General features: G+C 38.8%; 1 pseudogene; it reads left to right on the forward strand.

The window, feature by feature from the left end:
* The first annotated feature begins 9694 nt into the window (after positions 1-9694).
* On the forward strand, positions 9695-18857 carry LOC112643522 (vimentin-like; annotated as a pseudogene).
* The last annotated feature ends 2523 nt before the right edge of the window (positions 18858-21380 follow it).

Below are 21380 nucleotides of genomic sequence, written 5' to 3' on the forward strand. Positions count from 1 at the left end.
TGTGAGCATTTGGTCAAACTTTATTCCTAACTATAAGTGATTCATTTATCTACCAAGCGAGGATATGAGACTCTTAAGCTTCTGATTTCACTCATGATTTCAATCTTTTTATATCTTTGGTCTGTATTTTGATACATTCCTTGCACTTGATTCTCTAGACCATTAATTTGATGCTCCACAGTGGCAATTCTCTCTATAATTCACCCACGGGATTACTTGTCTGGAAAATCATGTTTTTCCATCTAGAAAGTATTATTGTACCTTTTTTATGTGTGTACTCAAATACTTGTGTGTGTGTGTGTGTGTGTGTGTGTGTTAAATTTAAGTAGACTGTCTCTTCCCTTATTTATTCCATTCAACATGAAACTAATTTTTCTCTCTCTGGCTACTTGAGCCCTTTAGATATGTGGTGCTTTCTCTGTGTTTATTCACTGAGCCCCAGTCTATTTGATGATATCTCTTTATTGGCGATAATATCACATGGGATGGAAAAGTCTCACACGGGCTTAGCCTCAAAGCATCCGGAAGGCCACTGGTTGCCTGAGCTGTGGAGGAAATCACCGTATTCCTGTATCTCTTACTGTCCTGGCCTCTTTTATGAAATCAAGCTCCCAATATAGTGATTCGATATTGAATACTGACTGACCTTCTCCCCAGGAGTCTATAGATTCCTGTGAGTCAGGCTAATTTTAGGAGCTCTCACTTCCTGTCCTCTGCCCTTGACCCACAATCTGTGCTCCATCACCCACCTGACCCCTCAGGAGAGAGAGCTTGATAGCAATTTGCACTCATTTGCTTTTAGACTCTAACACTCATTTGACTGGAGAGGGTGATAGTGGATTGAAGTTGATCACGGAGAAGGAGCTTGCTGCATTGGTTGGTCAGAACACCGTTCTTGTGCTTCATCAACCAACTTCAAATCTAATACAGAAAGTGACAGATCTGAAGAACAACTTAGAGAAAAATGCTTTTTATATTTAAATATCAAAGTGGCAATGCTAGGAGAAATACCTAAGGGAGGGCCACAATGTGTATTTTTCTGATTGTGCAAAGAAGGATGCTTAAATACTAATATTGTTTAATGTATTACCTTTGAGACAGATGATTTGGCTTTGATGGATTTGTATCTTTATGACATTTAAATTGCTAAAATTTTCAAAAAATGGTCAGTTTTTGCTTTACTGTCTGGAAATATTATAGTTTTCTTTCTATATTATTAGAATATTTGTGAATAGGATATGTAGTTCTTTACAAATTAATTATCAAAAAATACATCTGCTTGATTTAACTTATAGACCACCATACAGTAGAAGTTAATGAATGAGTTCAAGATGTTAGTCTGAGTTGCACAGAGCTGGTTGGCATGCAGGAAGAGAGTGGAGAAAGGATGTTAGTCTAGAGCTTCTTCGCCAGTACTTTCTGTCCTTAAATAGTCTGACAAATTCAGCGTTCTACTCACTTCATACAAAGCCTTAGATTTGTGCTACTTCCAACCAACCACATAGAGCGATAAAGGCTCATAGGAACAACACAGAAAAATCTGGCTCCAAATATTGTCTAAAAGAAGAACCATTGCCTTATCAGACAATGTCGCACATGAATGTAATATGTTAGGTTCAACCAAATGGAATGACCAATTGTGGAATCAGAAAACAATATTCTCAAAGGATCAACTTATAAAATAAAAATCATCTGAAAAATTTGCTACTTTATTTTTTACTCGTATCTCTCATCATCACTTTTTATAGGTAGGTTAATCTGTATACTTTAATAATCTAAATTATTCTCTCTCCCCAAGTAATGCAAACCTTTCACCTGTTTAATTCTTCTTCAGAGTTATAATGAGCAAAAATATAAATTAAACCACAATATCTTGTGTTTTCTTTTATCATAGTCTCATAACCCAGCCCCATTATATATGAACTGCATAGCTGCTAATGATCCTGAAGCTGAATTCACAATGTGTAATATGTTCTCTAGCTTCATTTTTTTCCTATTTGGAAGCCAGATTGCTAAAAACAATTAGTACAGATTGCTCTTGTGGCCTAGCCACTGCCTGCTGACCTCTCTGTGGGTTCTAGGAGGTGTTACAGGACTTTTGATTAATGCACTTCCTCATAATAAAGTACTTGCTTCATACTTACTGTTTTGGGGGGGAAATCCAAGAACACTCTTCACCCTGTTATCTGTACCTTCTCACTTCATTCTGCTTATTGCTTAAATATCTGGCATCAGAGGTTCTCCTTTCTACCATGTATGAAATTGTAACACCAGCATGAGTATTTGCCTGAGTGTTATGCTGCTTTGCTTTTCTTTACAGCAAATGCATTTATTCCAAAGGAAACTTAAGTTCTATGAGGCCAGGGATCATCTGCTATGGAACCTCCAGTTAGTAGAAACAGCCCTGGCACACCATAGGGGCTCAGTGACTAATACAGTAGCTCATCACTGCTTTCCTACCGCTGAACGACACCCAGGTTCCAGGAGGACACATGTTTGACAGTAGAAGGACTGAGAGTCAAGGGTCAATGAAACATAAATGGATACTCTGCTTCTTTTTATAAGGCAATAAGCTTTGAATATATACCATGGCTTCATTAAAGAAGGGAAACTTACTAGCCTCATACACTAGCCATCCGATTAGTAGTATCATATTTTTATGTTAAACATCTTTAAAAAATAAACATCTTATTACACTGTCAGAAATATTTTTCACAATGGTGAAATATAATAGGTTTTTTTTTTTCCCTTAGAGGTTATATTAGTAGTTGTTCTCAATTCTCTAACACAGTAGGGTACTAACCTGTGTTTTTGACTGACCAAATTTTATTACAGCCGTTATCTAAAACATAGTATTGCCATTCCCTAAGAAGAATTGTTTATCTGAATCTTGGATAGTGTCAATTTTCATAGTTAAAATGTTTTCGGTTGACGGGGAAGATCAATAATGTTATTGCTTTTTAAGAAATTAAGCAAACTGGTAAAGTTTGCCATTATTTTTAACAACCTACATCTCCTTTATATACAAACTCATGTGTCTTGGGGTATCCAGGTGGCTGAGTCAGTTAAGCCTCAGGCTCTTGATCTCAGCTCAATTCTTGATCTCAGGGTCGGGAGTTCAAGCCCTGCTCTGGGCTCCAAGCTGGGTACAGAGACTACTAAAAGAAATTTTTAAAATTTACAAAGTCAGGTTTCTATGGGTCTATCTTGTTTGGCTCTATTTTAGAGCTATCGTTGGCCACTGATCCATTATAGAAGAGCAACTAAGATGGTAAAAACTTAAAAGTTGTTATATAAAGAGAAGCTGAAGATAATCAAGCCATTTTGTCTCTAATTCTATGATCTTTATACCATTAATATAACTCTTTGAGTTTTTTTCAATAAGTGTATGTTGTACATAATGTAGTCTGTACACTGGATATATTTTGTTTTATTAGTTATATCTCCAAAAGTTTAAGAACAGAAATACAATACAGTTTTCTTTTTAAAAATGGTTACTATTGAGTACATGTGTATGTGGGGAAGGATATCCTTCTCTGAAAGAGCCACTGTATTAATTTTATTTTTGTCGATTTGTAAAGCATCAAGACATCAGAAACACATGCAAAATCTTCAGATTAACAGGTTAACGCAGATTAAGAGAATGCCTCATGTTTGCATTCCTAGGTACCAAATGCTCTGCACAGTCATAAAAAATGACAATACTTAAACCCCCAGGGTAAATGAATGCATTTGAAATTCTTTTTTTTTTTTTTTTTTTTTTTTGCATTTGAAATTCTTACAGAGACTTTGTTCACTTTATGTCATGCTGTCTTCACATTCAGAGGAAGATTGAATTTGAAATCAGATGACTTGTAAACAATGCTCATTTTAATGCAGTTAGGAGCTGTTTAGGTACATCCTGTAACTTTATCTTTGAAAACAAAGATTTGTAAAGGTGGTAGATGAATTTTCTTTACTTATTTCATTTTAATAATAAATTTAGTTATTGGTGTTCAATTTGCCAAAATACAGAATAACACTCAGTGCTCATCCCGTCAAGTGCCCCCCTCAGTACCCATCACCTATTCACCCCCACCCCCCAACCTCCTCCCCTTCCAACACCCCTAGTTCATTTCCCAGAGTTAGGAGTCTTTATGCTCTGTCTCGCTTTCTGATATTTCCTACCCATTTCTTCTCCCTTCCTTTCTATTCCCTTTCACTATTATTTATATTCTCCAAATGAATGAGACCATATAATGTTTGTCCTTCTGCGATTGACTTATTTCACTCAGCATAATACGCTCCAGTTCCATCCACGTTGAAGCAAATAGTGGGTATTTGTCGTTTCTAATGGCTGAGGAATATTCCATTGTATACATAAACCACATCTTCTTTTTCCATTCATCTTTCGATGGACACCGAGGCTCCTTCCACAGTTTGGCCATTGGGACATTGGTCCTAGAAACATGGGGGTGCAGGTGTCCTGCCGTTTCATTGCATCTGCATCTTTGGGGTAAATCTCCAACAGTGCAATTGCTGGGTCATAGGGCAGGTCGATTTTTAACTCTTTGAGGAACTTCCACACAGTTTTCCAGAGTGGCTGCACCAGTTCACATTCCCACCAACAGTGCAAGAGGGTTCCCTTTTCTCTGCATCCTCTCCAACACTTCTGGTTTCCTGCCTTGTTAATTTTCCCCATTCTCACTGGTGTGAGGTGGTATCTCATGGTGGTTTGGATTTGTATTTCCCTGATGGCAAGTGATGCAGAGGATTTTCTCATGTGCGTGTTGGCCATGTCTATGTCTTCCTCTGTGAGATTTCTGTTCCGGTCTTGTGCCCAATTCATGATAAGATTGTTTCTCTGGTGTTGAGTTTAATAAGTTCTTTATAGATCTTGGAAACTAGCCCTTTATCTGATATGTCATTTGCAAATATCTTCTCCCATTCTGTAGGTTGTCTTTTAGTTTTGTTGACTGTATCCTTTGCTGTGCAAAAGCTTCTAATCTTGATGAAGTCCCAATAGTTCGTTTTTGTTTCTGTTTCCTTTGCCTTCATGGATGTACCTTGCAAGAAGTTACTGTGGCCAAAAAAAAAAAAAAAAAGTTACTGTGGCCAAGTTCAAAAAGGGTGTTGCCTGTGTTCTCCTCTAGGATTCTGATGGAATCTTTTCTCACATTTAGATCTTTCATCCATTTTGAGTTTATCTTTGTGTATGGTGAAAGAGAGTGGTCTAGTTTCATTCTTCTGCATGTGGATGTCCAATTTTCCAGCACCATTTATTGAAGAGACTGTCTTTCTTCCAGTGGATAGTCTTTCCTACTTTATCAAACATCAGTTGACCATAAAGTTCAGGGTCCACTTCTGGGTTCTCTATTCTGTTCCATTGATCTATGTGTCTGTGTTTGTGCCAGTACCACACTGTCTTGATGACCACAGCTTTGTAGTACAACCTGAAATCTGGCATTGTGATGCCCCCAGATATGGTTTTCTTTTTTAAAATTCCCCTGGCTATTCAGGGTCTTTTCTGATTCCACACAAATCTTAAAATAATTTGTTCTAACTCTCTGAAGAAAGTCCATGGTATTTTGATAGGGATTGCATTAAACATGTACATTGCTATGGGTTACATTGACATTTTCACAATCTTAATTCTGCCAATCCATGAGCATGGAATATTTTTCCATCTCTTTGTGTCTTCCTCAATTTCTTTCAGAAGTGTTCTATAGTTTTGAGGGTATAGATCCTTTACCTCTTTGATTAGGTTTATTCCTAGGTATCTGATGCTTTTGGGTGCAATTGTAAATGGGATTGACTCCTTAATTTCTCTTTCTTCAGTCTCATTGTTAGTGTATAGAAATGCCATTGATTTCTGGGCATTGATTTTGTATCCTGCCACGCTGCGAAATTGCTGTATGAGTTCTAGCAATCTTGGGGTGGAGGCTTTTGGGTTTTCTATGTAGAGTATCATGTCATTGGCAAACAGGGAGAGTTTGACTTCTTCTTTGCCAATTTGAATGCCTCTAATATCTTTTTCCTGTCTGATTGCTGAGGCTAGGACTTCCAATACTATATTGAATAGCAGTGGTGAGAGTGGACTTCACTGTCTTGTTTCTGATCTTAGGGGAAAGGCTCCCAGTGCTTCCCCATTGAGAATTATATTTGCTGTGGGTTTGTTATACACGGCTTTTAAGATGTTGAGGAATGTTCCCTCTATCCCTACACTCTGAAGAGTTTTGATCAGGAATGGATGCTGTATTTTGTCAAATGCTTTCTCTGCATCCGATGAGAGGATCCTACTGTTTTGGTTTTTCTCTTGCTGATACGATGAATCACATTGATTGTTTTAGGAGTGTTGAACCACCCTTGTGTCCAGGGATAAACCCTACTTGGTCATGGTGAGTAATTTTCTTAATGTACTCCTGTATCCTATTGGCTAGTATCTTGTTGGGAATTTTTGTATCCATGTTCATCAGGGATATTGGTCTATAATTCCCCTGTTCGTTGGGGTCTTTGTCTGATTTTCGAATGAAGGTGATGCTGGCCTCATAGAACGAGTTTGGAAGTATTCCATCTCTTTCTGTCTTTCCAAACAGCATTAGTAGAATAGGTATGGTTTCTTCTTTAAACGTTTGATAGAATTCCCCTGGGAAGCCATCTGGCCCTGGACTTTTGTGTCTTGGGAGGTTTTTGATGACTGCTTCAATTTCCTTCCTGGTTATTGGCCTGTTCAGGTATTCTATTTCTTCCTGTTCAGTTTTGGTAGTTTGTGGCTTTCCAGGAATGCGTCCATTTCTTCTACATTGCCTAATTTATTGGCGTATAGCTGTTCATAATATGTTTTTAAAATCGTTTGTGTTTCCTTGGTGTTGGTAGTGATCTCTCCTTTCTCATTCATGATTTTCTTAATTTGAGTCTTCTCTCTCTTCTTTTTAACAAGGCTGGCTAATGGCTTTTCTATCTTATTAATTCTTTCAAAGAACCAAGTCCTGGTTTTGTTGATCTGTTCCACAGTTCTTCTGGTCTTGATTTCATCGAGTTCTGCTCAAATCTTTATTAACTCTCTTCTTCTGCTGGGTGTAGGATCTCTTTGCAGTTTTTTCTCTAGCTCCTTTAGGTGTAAGGTTAGATTTTGTATTTGAGTTCTTTCCAATTTTTGGATGGATGCTTGTATTGTGATGTATTTCCCCCTCAGGACTGTTTTTGCTGTATCCCAAAGAGTTTGAACGGTTGTATCTTCATTCTCATTAGTTTCCATGAATCTTTTTAATTCTTCCTTAATTTCCTGGTTCACCCTTTCATCCTTTAGCAAGATGATCCTTAACCTCCATGTGTTTGAAGTCCTTCCAAACTTCTTGTTGTGGTTTAGTTCTAATTTCAAGGCATTGTGATCTGAGAATATGCAGCGGATGATCCCAATCTTTTGGTATTTGATAAGACCTGATTTGTGACCCAGTATGTGGTCTATTCTGGAGAAAGTTCCATGTGTACTTGAGAAGAATGTGTATTCATTTGAGTTTGGCTGTAAAGTTCTGTAGATTTCTGTGAAATCCATCTGGTTCAGTGTATCATTTAAAGATCTTGTTTCTCTGGGTATGTTGTGCTTAGAAAACCTATCGATTGTAGAAAGCGCTAGATTGAAGTCACCAAGTGTAAGTGTATTATTATCTAAGTATGTCTTATCTTTGGTTATTAATTGATTGATATATTTGGCAGCTCCCACATTCGGGTTATATACATTGATGATTGTTAAGTCCTCTTCTTGGATAAATCATTTAAGTATGATATAGTGTCCCTCTTCATCTCTCACTACAGTCTTTGGGATAAAATTTAGTTTATCTGATATAAGGATGGCTACCCCTGCTTCTCTTGAGGGCCATTTGAATGGTAAATGGTAATCCAACCTTTTATTTTCAGGTTGTAGGTGTCCTTATGTCTAAAATGAGTCTCTTGTAGACAGCAAATAGATGGGTCCTGCTTTTTTATCCAGTCTGAAACCCTGCTCCTTTTGATGAATTAAGACCATTCATGTTCAGAGTTACTATTGAAAGATATGAGTTTAGTGTCATCATGATACATATTCAGTCCCTGTTTTTGTGGCTTGTTACATTGGACTTCTTAAATAGGAATTTTAAGAGTCCCCCTTAAAATTTCTTGCAGAGCTGCTTTAGTGTTCACATATTCTATCAGGTCCTGTGTGTCTTAGAAGGTCTTTATCTCTCCTTTTATTCTGAATGAGAGCCTTGCTGGATAAAGTATTCTTGGCTGCATATTCTTCTCATTTAGGACTCTGAATGTATCCTGACAGCCCTTTCTGGCCTGCCATGTCTCTGTGGAGAGGTCTGCTGTTAGTCTAATATTTCTCTCCATTAACGTTAGAGATTTCTTATCTCTTGCTGCTTTAAGGATCTTCTCTTTATCTTTGGAATTTGCAAGTTTAACTATTAAATGTCGAGGTGTTGAACGGTTTTTATTGATATTTAGAGGGGATCTCTCTATTTCCGGGATCTGAATGCCTGTTTTACTTCTCAGATTAGGAAAGTTTGCATCTGTGGTTTGTTCAAGCACATATTCTGGCCCTCTGGCCTTTTCGGCGCCCTCAGGAACCCCAATTACATGTAGATTTTTCCTCCTCATGCTGTCACTTATTTCCCTTAATCTATCCTCATGATCTTTTGTTTGTCTCTTTTTTCCTCAGTTTCCCTCTTTGACATCACCTTTTCTTCTTTGTCACTCACTCCTTCTTCTACCTCGTTCACCCTCGTCATTAGGAACTCTAGTTTGGATTGCATCTCATTTAATTGATTTTTAATTTCTGCCTGATTAGATCTAAATTCTGCAGTCATGAAGTCTCTTGAGTCTTTTATGCTTTTTTCTACAGCCACCAGTAACTTTATAATAGTGCTTCTGAATTGGATTTCTGACATTGAATTGTAATCCAAATTTTGTAATTCTGTGGGAAAGAGGGCTGTTTCTGATTCTTTCTTTTGAGGTGAGGTTTTCCTTCTTATCATTTTTCTCAGTGCAGAGTGGCCAAAAACAAGTTGAATTGAGAAAAGGAGAAAAATAGAGAAGAGAAACAAGAAAAGAAAAAGAAAAAAAAAAGGAGAAAAAAAGCAAAATAAAGCAGAGAAGAGAAAAAAAGAAAAAAGGGGGGGGGAAGCAAACAGAAATCGAAAGACAAAAAACAAGGGGGAGTGTAATCTGATTCTGTATACTGTAGATTCCTCGATTTCCCCTGAAACCTTCCAGTGCTGCTTGGTCAATAATTTGTTTTTCCCCTCTCGGTCTAGCTGTTCTTCTGGGGGAGGGGCCTGCTGTGCTGATTCTCAGGTGTCAGCGCTTGGGGGAGCTGCTCAGCCCCCGGGCTGGTGCAGGGCTCAGTAACATTTGTTTAACCTTTTTATGTGGTGAGGCCACTGTGAGGCTCACTGGGGGTTGTTTACCCCGAGAGGCCCCTGGAGTAACAACCACAGTGGCAGCGGCCAGCTCTAGAGCCTTGGAGTCAGCTCCCGCAGTAACTCCGGAGCTCTCTGTCTACAGGGGCCTGGATGCTCCAGGGGCGGGGCCACTGATCTGCTCAGCTCGGGGCCACCTGGTGGCAGGAGTGTCCTTGCTGTCCTGGGCCCTCCTGGCCTCTGCCTGTCCCGGGGGGAAGCCGGATATTGGGCTGTGTCCCCGGCGCCCTGGGCTCCCGGGGCCTGTGCTGTTGGAAATGCGCCCCTGGCTGCGCAGCGCCCTCCGCTCAGAGCCGCCGCAGGAGGCGCTGGAGCTGCTCCCGGGTCTAGCGGTCGGGCGCTGCAGCCCTTTAGGGAGCTCGGCCACGGGGTGTGGGTGCTCTCACCGGGGGGCAGGTGTCTGTTAGTGCCCCTGGGAGCCTGATGGCATCCCCGCCCCTCCTGGGGTCCTGCTCCAACTCCCTGAGAGTGCCTTTCTGTCCGGAAGATTGGTGAAGCCCCTGCTTCTCCAGGCGGGGCTTTCCTGGGGCTTTCTTGTCCTGGGGGCACTCGCCCTGGCCTTAGCCCGGCTCCTCACGGGGCTCTTCCCCTTGGATGCTTTTTGTTTCTTTATTTCTTTTTCCCCGTCCTCCTACCTTGATACAAGTGTGAACTCTTCTGACTGTAGCATTCCAGCCGTTCTTTCTTTAAATCTCAGGCTGAATTCATAGGTTTTCATAATGATTTGAGGGTTATTTAGGCAATATGGTGGGGACAGGTGACTTGGGGACCCTACTCTTCCGCCATCTTGCCGGGCTCCCTGTGCCAATTTTTAAAAATAATTTTACCTATTTTTTTTAACTTAGGAGACCAACAGCCTATAAACTAAAATAGTCCATGCCCACTTTCTTTAAAAAATAAAATAATGGTTCAATTTAATCACTCCAAACTATGCACTTCTTCTGACTCATCCTCTTATGATACTCTTTTACCCATATTAAACAAATGAGAAACTTTGCAAAGGGGAGATAGGAAAATATTTTAAAAGCCTTGAGTTAATGGATTTCTGGATTTCAAGGATAATGACATCTCAGTCTCTTAGGATATTTTTTTTTCATTGAAAGCTACTGTAGATAGTTTAATGAGTTAAAAGAAAAAAATAACTATTTTTCATTTATTTAACTCTAGGAGTTGATTGGTTATTTCTTTGACGTTAGGCTTTTGAGATTAAAAAATCACACAAATATTAAGATATTAAATACATAAAAACTTTATACAATTAGACTTAAACTTCAAATCCAAAATATATACTAAAAATGTTGAAGATATATTAAAGGATTCTTAACATGGGGGAAATCACGTAGTAAAATCCTCTCTTTCAAACCTACAGAGTATGACCTGGGATATTTTATTAAATAGCGAGAATCTTTTACTGTTAATCAAATGCATCTTCACAAGTGTAGTGATTTTTTTAAAGCATCTGTTGGTCTTTTTAAGAGATACTTGAATCTGAAAGTAGTTTGCTACATCAGTTTACTGAAAATAAACTACACCAAATGTGCTAGAAATGAATAGACAAGAGCAAGATGTTTGTGACCAAAATGAATTGATGTCAATGATAACTGAAGGTACTAAAAAAAAGAAAATGTATATGTTGAAACTTGTAGGTTTTCATTTTAATCATTCAGCACCACCTGACTGAAGTGAATAAAGACAGGAAAAAATAATTTACTGTCACTTCAAAGAAATATGATTTTGGTGCAAGGAAAGAAATATGGCTGACACATTAAGAGTAGTTATTATGAAAAACAATATGGTCAAATTGCAGTTTGCCCATAATTCAGCCAACTTCCTTCTTTCATCATAAGATTTGCATTCTTTGAAGTTGTAGCTTCACAGAACGATGAAGTCTTTTCATTATTCATCTTTGTCACTGTCTCAGAGTTAAAAGGCTTGTTGGTGACAAAAAGCCAATTAATCACATGTACAGTGACAACCATGATCGTAATAAAACATTCTTAGAAAACATGCCCTTTCCTTTACATCAAAACCTGTTGAATGTGCTCTTCCATTCCCTGAAGCTGTGAAGATAGATTATTGTTTTTCAGAGAGATATAAAGAGTACAGACCTAATAGTTGCTGTGATGATGATAGAAATGGACCAAAGTCAGGATTTTTATATTCTATTAGTTTTGACGGTAATTCTTTCTGTTACCTATTTCATCATTTGAAAAGGATGAGGTAATTCATTCTGTAGTAATTTATCCATTAAATCACATTCTAAAGTTCTGGATTGTTCCCTATGTGCCTAGAACAAGAAATTCAAATGAAGACAAAATCTGGACAAAGGCTGAATTTATTCATTAGCTAATGTTTGAAACTAATTATAGTGAAGAGATAGGAACTTAATTATATCATCCTAATCACATTCAACAAAACCTTCAAAAATTCATATGGCACGGTCTAACTGACAAAGTTTTTAAGGGATGTGTCATTCAGTCATGAAAGACAATTGCCTTTTTATTTTATATGGTCAGATTAAGAAATAGGTTGTATTGGTTGGTTGTACAGTTCTTTTTTAGTCAAATATAATTTCTACTTAGTGAATTTAGAGTAAATCTTTTATAACTACAGTCATTGACTTTTTGAAATTAAAAGACTTTTAGAATTTTGTTAGTGCAGGGACTCTTTACTTCTTGTATGCCCAAATGCTTTGGCAGTCTGAAGAAGCCCATGGCTCAACTCCTACAACCATTATATTATGATGTAAAAATAACCTTAACTTCTATAGGTAACAAAGTGAGAGGTAGTATTACTACTAATATACATTTGTTGCTTACAACCATAATTGAAGGAAATGTTAAATTTTAGTGAGGTATGAGTGAGAATAAAAAATGTACTATTTTTCTGCCCAAGTTCACAGACTCTGTCAAATCTATTCAGATGCCCGGGGGTGGGGGTGGGGGGGTGGGGGGCAGTGGTCCTTGGACCTCAGATGAATTGTTGGTCTGTATAATTATCCATTGTCCTGATGAGGAAACACGTCTTTAAGACATTTGTGACAATTTGTACAGGCAGGTGGTGAGTGAAGAGCTAGACCCTGATTCTCCAGATGGTTTTCCCCACACTCTCAGAGCATCACATCTACCTCAGCATGAAGTGTTACAGAGTTTTATTTCATTCTATTTTAAACTAGATATTTTCAAAGTACTAATTTGTAAAAGACAACCATTTTACAGATGGTTGTAGGAGACTTTGGAGAAAGAAAGTTTAGTACAATCACTTTACTTTGTTCCTCAGCACTCATGATGGGAAATCTGAGTAGCTGCGTAGGTTCACAGTGAAGATGAGTAACACAAGCCCTTTTGTAGCACTGACTATTCTTGTTTCTGTTTCTCATGGCTGGGGATTCTCTCTGCATAGGTCACTGTTTTCATTTTTGGGGTGGTCAGGGTTATAAAATGGCTAACACATCCATCATCTTATTCCAGGAGATGGTTGCCATCAAGAACCATTAGTCATATACTTTTGCTGAGATTTTCAACCATAAACTGATGAATATACATTCCTTCTCTTTGCAGAAGCCACAGACACTAAGATTGAACTCCAGAGAGTAGATGTGAATTTATCAGATGGCATGTTTGTCAATGCATTTACTATGCAGGTTGATTAGCAGGGGAAAAAATAGACATCATCTTTTAACATTTTCTGGGTTATATTTGCAATTTACAGCAATTGCTAAAAGTAACAAGTCTTCAAAATTTGAAAAAAAATGAGAGGACAATTTTTAAAGTTAAGGAGTGCTGAGAGAGAACTAGCAGAACTAACAGATGTTGCAGTGACATGATCTGTCAAAAAAGATTGTATTGGATTTTCAGAAAGCAGCACAAATAAAAGTTGAAAGTAAATAGACCTGTTATACTTTTGATTAGTTTGCCCAAATATGTACTTCTATAGAGACAGGGACCATGTAGCTTCCATATATTTAATATTCTCCATCATACCTGGCCAAGAGGAGTTCTATTTGCAGCATGCAACAAATGCTTAGTGTAATGGAAAACCTTGGAATGCTGAGCTGAAAGAGACCTCAGGAATCATGTAATCCAAGCTCCTTTATACTGGGTGAAAAAGCATCTGTAATTTAGTGTTTGAAGTGCCCTTTGCTCAGAAGATTATTTAAATAGGTATTAAGATTGAATTATTAGGCCAACAAAGAAGATTTCTCACCATTTACTATAAAAAGCATCTGATGAATTTTAGGGATGCTATTTTAAGCTACATTTTTTGGTGTTATCCACTATCCATATATTAAGTTTCAAAACAACTCTAAATTAGATAGTATTACTGTCATTCTCAGACAAGGAAACTAATACAAGAAAAGGCTAATCAAATAACCCAAGGTCAAAAAGGTAGCAATTGGCAGGTCCAGGATTCAAGCTAACAATATCCACTTTGAAAGACCATTATGTTAAAAGGGGGAGAAAGAGGAGGGGAAAAATCAAGGCTGGTAGATGAAGGAATGAATATGAATAAGGGCACATACCGATCATGAGGCAGCTCTAGCAAGTTACACTGGATTCCTATATTCTACACAAAAGAGATATAATATAAGCACGTACATATTTGACTAATATGTCTGCAGTGGGGGTAGGGGGACAAGTGCCTCAGGGGAAATGAGAGGGAAGGAGGATCTTACCAATTTTTTTCTAGTGATTCATAGGTAAGTCTTACATTTATTGTTTTCATTTCATATATGGGTTCCTTTTCCCGTATTATGTGACAGATAATGTAAGGCTATATTTTATTTAGAGGATTTCTATTTCATAAGATGCTGAACTAGGAGAACTTTAGTAAGTTTCTTATAGGAAGTTACATACTTGAAATTCTTAAGACCTATTACATCAGACAAAAAAACAGTTAAAATTGTGTTTAATTTACTTATATTTTTTTGTATTAAATGGAATTTTCTGGATTATGATAGATAAATATTATCTTTAAATGAGCTGTTTATTAAAATAATTTACCAAGTAACATCTCCATTCCCAAACTACACATAATTTATGTAACATCTTTTGAAGGTACTCACGGTCAACTCCACTTGAGTCATTCACAGTAAACACTTTTTGAGTTGGAGACATGTTGATGATGAACAATGTACTTTTTATATTAAGACCAGTTTGCTATTTCTCTTGGGAGGCTGGATTAGAGGAGGAATGATGCCTGTCCTCTACTTGGGAAGAACATATTTTTAATTCCTCTAAACTTCCTATATTGGGATTCATCAATATGAATCATGAAAGAAATTTTGGCTCAAGTGAGGCTAGTGCCAGTGCCAAGATTTTAAAATACATTCTGTGGATCATAGCCAAAAATGTAATCATGTTCAGGATTTAGAAATTAGAACACTAGCTGATAGGTCAGGTGCCAGATCATAAAACACAGTGTGCTTAGAAGAAAGAATATTTTGGACATTTTTGTGATGGCCCAAATATAACTGATAGAGAGATCCAGTCCAAATGAATGGCTGATTAACTTTTCTACTCACTTTAACAAATTTACGAGACCTTTGAAGTTTAGCGTTAATATAATGCTTCATCAGGCTCAGTGAGACAAAAGCTTAATGTTGAGATTTCTCATTTACTGTTGGTTGCTTATATACAGAAGTTCCAAACAATTTTCTTCCTTATGGAACCTAGATTTTGGTCATGAATTTGGGGGGGGGGGGTCAAGTATTTCAGAGGAACTGGACACCTCCAAAGTTCCAGGCTGGAGATCCCTTTGCCCTTGGCTGGTTTGATTATCCTCATTATTCTCATGTGACTCTGTTCTAGCCAATGAGCTGTGAAGAGGTTTCTGTTAAATATCTTTTGGGAAAGGAAAATAAGTAGTATATATTATATTGAAGATAACTACTTCTTCCTGACCATGGAAGCTATTCTATGAAGATGAGGTGCTTGACATTGGTATAGCCATCTTGTCACCATGAAGTAACAAACTTGTAAAAAACCAAGACAGTGAGGTGTCAGAGCTTAAATATGACCCTTGGTGAACTATTTCTGTGCTAAGTTTAATACGCTAAAATAGCCCTATCTCCTCACTCCTTGATATGTGAGATAAATTTGCATTATTAATGTCAACCTTCAGAGTTAACGTGGTTAATATCATTGCAACTGGAAACATTCTAACTGAAACATTCCACTGAAACATTCATCACCTGCTACTCTGGGGCTCCTGAGAGTTATAGCATAAGAAGTTCTCTAGTTACAGGTACATTTTTTATTCTGTCCCATAATTCATGCTGCTTTTCCTACCTAGTTTTGGCCTCCTAGACTAAAACATAAAGGTCCGCTTTATTGCTCTTCATAGATCATTTCCTACTTCACTCCAGTTCCTCAAGCTTAGATAATGTAATTAATTCATTCATAGAATTATTTACTGGATACACATTCAATAGCAAGCTCTGAACTAAATAAGATGATGGGGATAAAAATGAAAAAGATGCCACTTCTATTATGAAGGACTCACTCTACTGTAGACACAAATGATTAGTCCATCTTATGAACAATCTGTCCTAGAGGGATACACTGAACATTTGTAAGTACTAAGTGTATAGAGAACAGGAACTTCAGATTGGGTGGGGGGGAATTCTGGAAAAGCCTTCTTGCCAATAGCACCCAAGACAAAAGCCCATGGGAGCACATTATTAATATAGATCAAGCATTGAGTATCTTCTTTCTTTCTGCCTCATCTTTAGATTGTCCCAGAATCAAATGTGCTTCCAAACTGAAGGCCATCAATAACAATACAAACCACTATTTTAAAGATTTTATTTATTTATTTATTTATTTATTTATTTATTTATTTATTTATGTTTTAGAGAGAGCACATGAGAGCGAGATTGGGTTTGGGAGAAGAGAGGAAGGACAAGCAGGTTTGGCATTGAGTGCTTAGCTTGACTTGGGGCTCGATATCAGGACCCCAAGATCGTGACCTGAGCTGAAATTAAGACTTAGATGCTCACTGGGTGTTATGCTATATGTTGGCAAATTGCACTCCAGTAAAAAAAAAAAAAAAAAGAGTTGGATGCTCAGCTGACTGAGCCTCCGAGGCACCCCCAATACAAACCACTCTCTCTCCCTTTTTAAAAGTTATTTATTTATTTATTTATTATTTATTTGAGAGACAAAGAGAGAGACAGAGACACAAGCAGGAGGAATGCCAGGCAGAGGGAGAGAGAACAGCAGGCTCCCCATGGAGCAGGGAGCCCAATGAAGAACTTGATCCCAGGACCCTGGGATCATCATCTGAGCCAAAGACAGAGGCTTAAGTGACTGAGCCACTCAGGCACCCGAGTACAAACACTCTTACTCAAAAAAGAAATCTAGCTATTGCACTTGGGGATGTTATACTTGTCCAATTGTTCAGTGTGAGTGTAAATGGAGCTTCTTTCTCCAAACAGGCTTATGTAGGCTTTATGGAATCTGGTTGATAGAATTAGATTAGAAGGTATGGATAAAGGAATAGGCGAGACTTCTGACCACTCTAGTAAGGGGAAATAATATTATAATATAATGATTAACTACCTTCCCCAGTTTTTAAGTACTGAGAACACTGCTTACTTTAGAAATTTATTTTGCTTTTGGAGTCATCTCATGTAAGCACTGTACATGTAACTGTTCAGGATTATCGTAAGGAATGATGGTTTATCTCTCTCAGTCTAGTAAAAGAGCGATGAAATGCATTTATCTATTTTGAAACATCTATGCCACTTCTACAAATATTTGCTGATGTCCAAATGTATCACTTTTTTCTAAAACTTACCATAGTTATATTTCTGAAATTAGAACTATCACATCAAGGTGAGAATTCTTGCACTGAACTATAGGTACAAATTTCCATGACCCACAAATGATCTTCCAACACCAGCTCATCAAGAATAAGCTCAAGAGCTCTGCCCGCACCCCCGCGCCCTCGCTCGCCGGGCCTCCCTGAGCCGGGCCGCGCCGCCGCAGCCGCGCAGCCCACCGCCGCCCTCCGCAGCCACGGCCACCGGGTCTGTGTCCTCGTCCTCCTACCGCAGGATGTGCGGCGGCCGGCCCGGGAGCCGCCGAGCTCCGCGCGGAGCTACGCGGCCGCGTCCCCCCGCACCTACAGCCTGGGCGGCGCGCCGCGCCCCGGCACCAGCCGCAGCCTCTAGGCCTCGTCCCGCGGCGCGTCCGCCACGCGCTCCTCCGCGCTGGCCTGCGGAGCAGTGTGCCTGGCGTGCGTCTGCTGCAGGACTCGGCGCGCTTCTCGCTGGCCGCCGCCATCAACACCGAGTTCAAGCCCACGCGCACCACGAGAAGCTGCAGCTGCAGGAGCTGAATGACTGCTTCGCCAACTGCATCGACAAGGTGCGCTTCCTGGAGCAGCAGAACAGGATCCTGCTGGCCGAGCTCGAGCAGCTCCGGGGCCAGGGCAAGTCGCGCCTGGGGGACCTCTACGAGGAGGAGCTGCGGGAGCTGCGCCGGCGGGTGGACCAGCTCACCAACGACAAGGCCTGCGTCGAGGTGGAGCGCCACGACCCGGTCGAGGACATCATGCGGCTCTGGGAGAAGTTGCAAGAGGAGATGCTTCAGAGAGAGGAAGCCGAGAGCACCCTGCAGTCTTCCCGACAGGCTGGTGCCAACGCTTCTTTGGCGCGTCTTGACCTTGAGCGGAAAGTGGAATCCTTGCAAGAAGAGATTGCCTTTTTGAAGAAACTACATGATGAGGAAATCCAGGAGCTGCAGGCCCAGATTCAGGACCAGCACGTCCAAATCGATATGGATGTTTCCAAGCCAGCAATATGAAAGCGTGGCTGCCAAGAACCTTCAGGAGGGCGCGGAATGGTACAGGCCCGAGGTTGCCGACCTCTCTGAGGCTGCGAGCCGGAACAACGATGCCCTGCACCAGGCGAAGCAGGAGTCAACTGAGTACCGGAGCCAGGTGCAGTCCCTCACCTGCGAAGTGGATGCACTCAAAGGGACTAATGAGTCTCTGGAACGCCAGATGCGTGAAATGGAAGAGAACTTGGCCGCCGAAGCTGCTAACCACCAAGACACTATTGGCCGCCTCCAGGATGAGATTCAGAACATGAAGGAAGAAATGGCTCCTCACCTTCGGGAGTACCAGGACCTGCTGAATGTTAAGATGCTCTCCACATTGAGATTGCCACGTACAGGAAGCTGCTGGAAGGCGAGGAGAGCAGGATTGCTCTGCCTCTTCCAAACTTTTCTTCCCTGAACCTGAGGGAAACCAACCTGGATTCACTCCCTCTGGTTGACATTCACTCAAAGAGAACGCTTCTGATTAAGAGGTTGAAACTAGGGATGGACAGGTTATCAACGAAACTTGTCAGCATCATGATGACCTTGAGTGAAGCTTGCACAGATTCGGTGCAGCAATTATTACCCGCTAGAATTTCAAAAAAAAAAAATCCATATCTTAAAGGAACAGCTTTCAAGTGCCTCTCTGCAGTTTTTCAGGAGCGCAAGATAGATTTGGAATTAGGAGTAACTTCTAGTTCTTAAGAACCAACACTCTTATAAGATTTAGGAGAAAGTTTACAACATAATCTAGTTTACAAAGAAAACTTGTGCTAGAATACTTTTTAAGAAGTATTTTTGAAAACCATTAAAACTGCTTTTTTCCAACAAGTATCTGACCCACTTGTTTCTGCTTCAATAAATCTTTGGAAAACTCAAAAAAAAAAAAAAAGAATAAGCTCAAGAAATGAAATGAGTGGTATAAGTTTTTTAATTTCAAAAGTGGTAATATTGTAATGCAAACTCACAAAGGAGCTAAGAGAAAATTCTTTTTTCAAAAATCAATTTCTTTAGCATATATAATTTGGAAAGAAAAAAAGCTTTATACTATGGTTATCAATATGCTCCATCAGGAATTCCCACTCAAAGTTCATATAAGTATTAAGTTTAGCTTCATTGCTAATTAGATCAGTGAATTTGGGAATGTTTTGAGAAATGCTTATCAGAGCTTTTAAACACTCATATATTTTAGAGTAGATGAAATGTTAATAATGAGAATTTTTCATTATTTGTTTCTTTACGTTGTAAGTTGACAAAATACAGATGAAGAGGTTAAGAACTGTATTTAGTGAAGTCTTCATGAATGTTATTTTAAAAAGCATGGCCACTATCAAACCACAGGCATTCTTGCATTCAACTAAAGTAGAACATTTCATCAGTAGCAGCCTTTTATGTATAGTTGAGTAACCCAGGAAGGCTAAGGAAACGATTTTTTTTTCAGCCTACAATGGTTATTTATTTTATAAAAAAGTTTTTTGAAACGTGTCTTAATGGCATAAAACTATTGTTAAGTATGGGGTTCCAGAAATTCTATATTTTCCATGATTTTAAAGACATTTCTAAGACTGAAGTTTTCCAGCACAGTCCATCCTTTAATACTTTCTCTCTGGTGATTTTAAAAAGGGAAGCCATTACTTGGGGACCTTCCATGAGAATCATTACGTAAGATGAATAAAAACACATTTAAAATGTTCTTTACCTCAAATTCTAACCAATATAAACTAACCAATTCTAACCAATATAAATTCTAAACAATATAAAGATAGACTACAAAAGACCAGAGGGAGTTTATTTTTTAAGTTTAATTATTTTTTAATTTTTTAAAGATTTATTTATTTATTTTTAGAGAAAGAGGGAGAGAGCAGGGAGAGGAATAGAGGGTGAGGGAAAGAGAGAATTCCAAGAGGACTCCCCTCTGAGCAGAGCCCAATATGGGACTCAATCTCACCACCCTGAAATTATGACCTGAGCTGAAATCAGAAGACAGACGCTTAACTGAGTGAGCCACCCAGATGCCCCCAAAGGGAGTTTTTCATAAGGATCAAGTAATAACTCCTTGCAACTTGGAAGCACTGGTATATTTGTTTGATCTGAGAGGTTTTGTTCTGCATTGTGACCTAAGCATATTGTTGGATTTTTACCAACTTTAGAAACATTGTCATAGGTCCCTAGAATTTAAATATTGCTTTGTGTTCTTCCTGGAAAGAAAAGATTCTTGAGAAAGGCTTGATAGTTGAAGGATGCATGCTTACTAAGTAGAAGACAAAGAAAAAGAAGAGTAAATGATCAACAGAAGTACTGCTGAAAGATAAATAACAAGGTAGAACTTAGAACATTAAAACTGGGAAAAATTAAGTAGAAAGCCTTAGTGATAAACACCCTAATATAAGAATGGGAAAAAATAAAACAAGACATAATCAGAGAGAGAGAGACAAATCATAAAAGACTCTTAATCATAGGAAACAAATGGAGGGTCCCTAGAGGAGGGGGGGGAGGGTAACTGGGTGATGGACATGAAGTAGGGCATGTGATGTAATGAGAACTGGGTGTTATATAAGACTGATGAATCACTGATCTCTACATCTGAAACCAATAATACATTATATGTTAATTAGTTGAATTTAAATAAAATTTTAAAAATACACCTTCTGGAATAAATAAAATGAAAAAGGAAAAGAATGGGAATATAAATAAAATTTATATCCACAGCTCAAACCCAGTAACTCAGTTGAGAAATAAGGAGTACTAGAATAAATGGAATTCACCTAAATCTTAACAGAATAATATAGGCCTCAGAGAGACACTGTGGAGCAGGTAGGTATAAAAGCATAATTGATTCTCCTCATGAGACTCTCTTCTGAGCATTCTCAACTGCCATATTTGTGAATGAGAAGAGCTTCCTAAATGTGTGGACTTGGCCCCGCTCTCCAGTATGTGTATTGGCATGGTTTATGAGATTACATAAACTTATGAGAATATACAATATGAAAATGCATCACTATTTCCATGCTACCCATCCTAAGAGATCTTGGTATGACGTCAACAATGTCTTCAGTCAAATTAGTATCTGTTGAGTGTTAATTATTTACTAAGCATTTCACTAGGCCCTAGGGGTTTG

The sequence above is a fragment of the Canis lupus genome, chromosome 19 (assembly GCF_003254725.2).
Source record: "Canis lupus dingo isolate Sandy chromosome 19, ASM325472v2, whole genome shotgun sequence".
In the NCBI taxonomy this organism is placed as follows: Eukaryota; Metazoa; Chordata; class Mammalia; order Carnivora; family Canidae; genus Canis; species Canis lupus.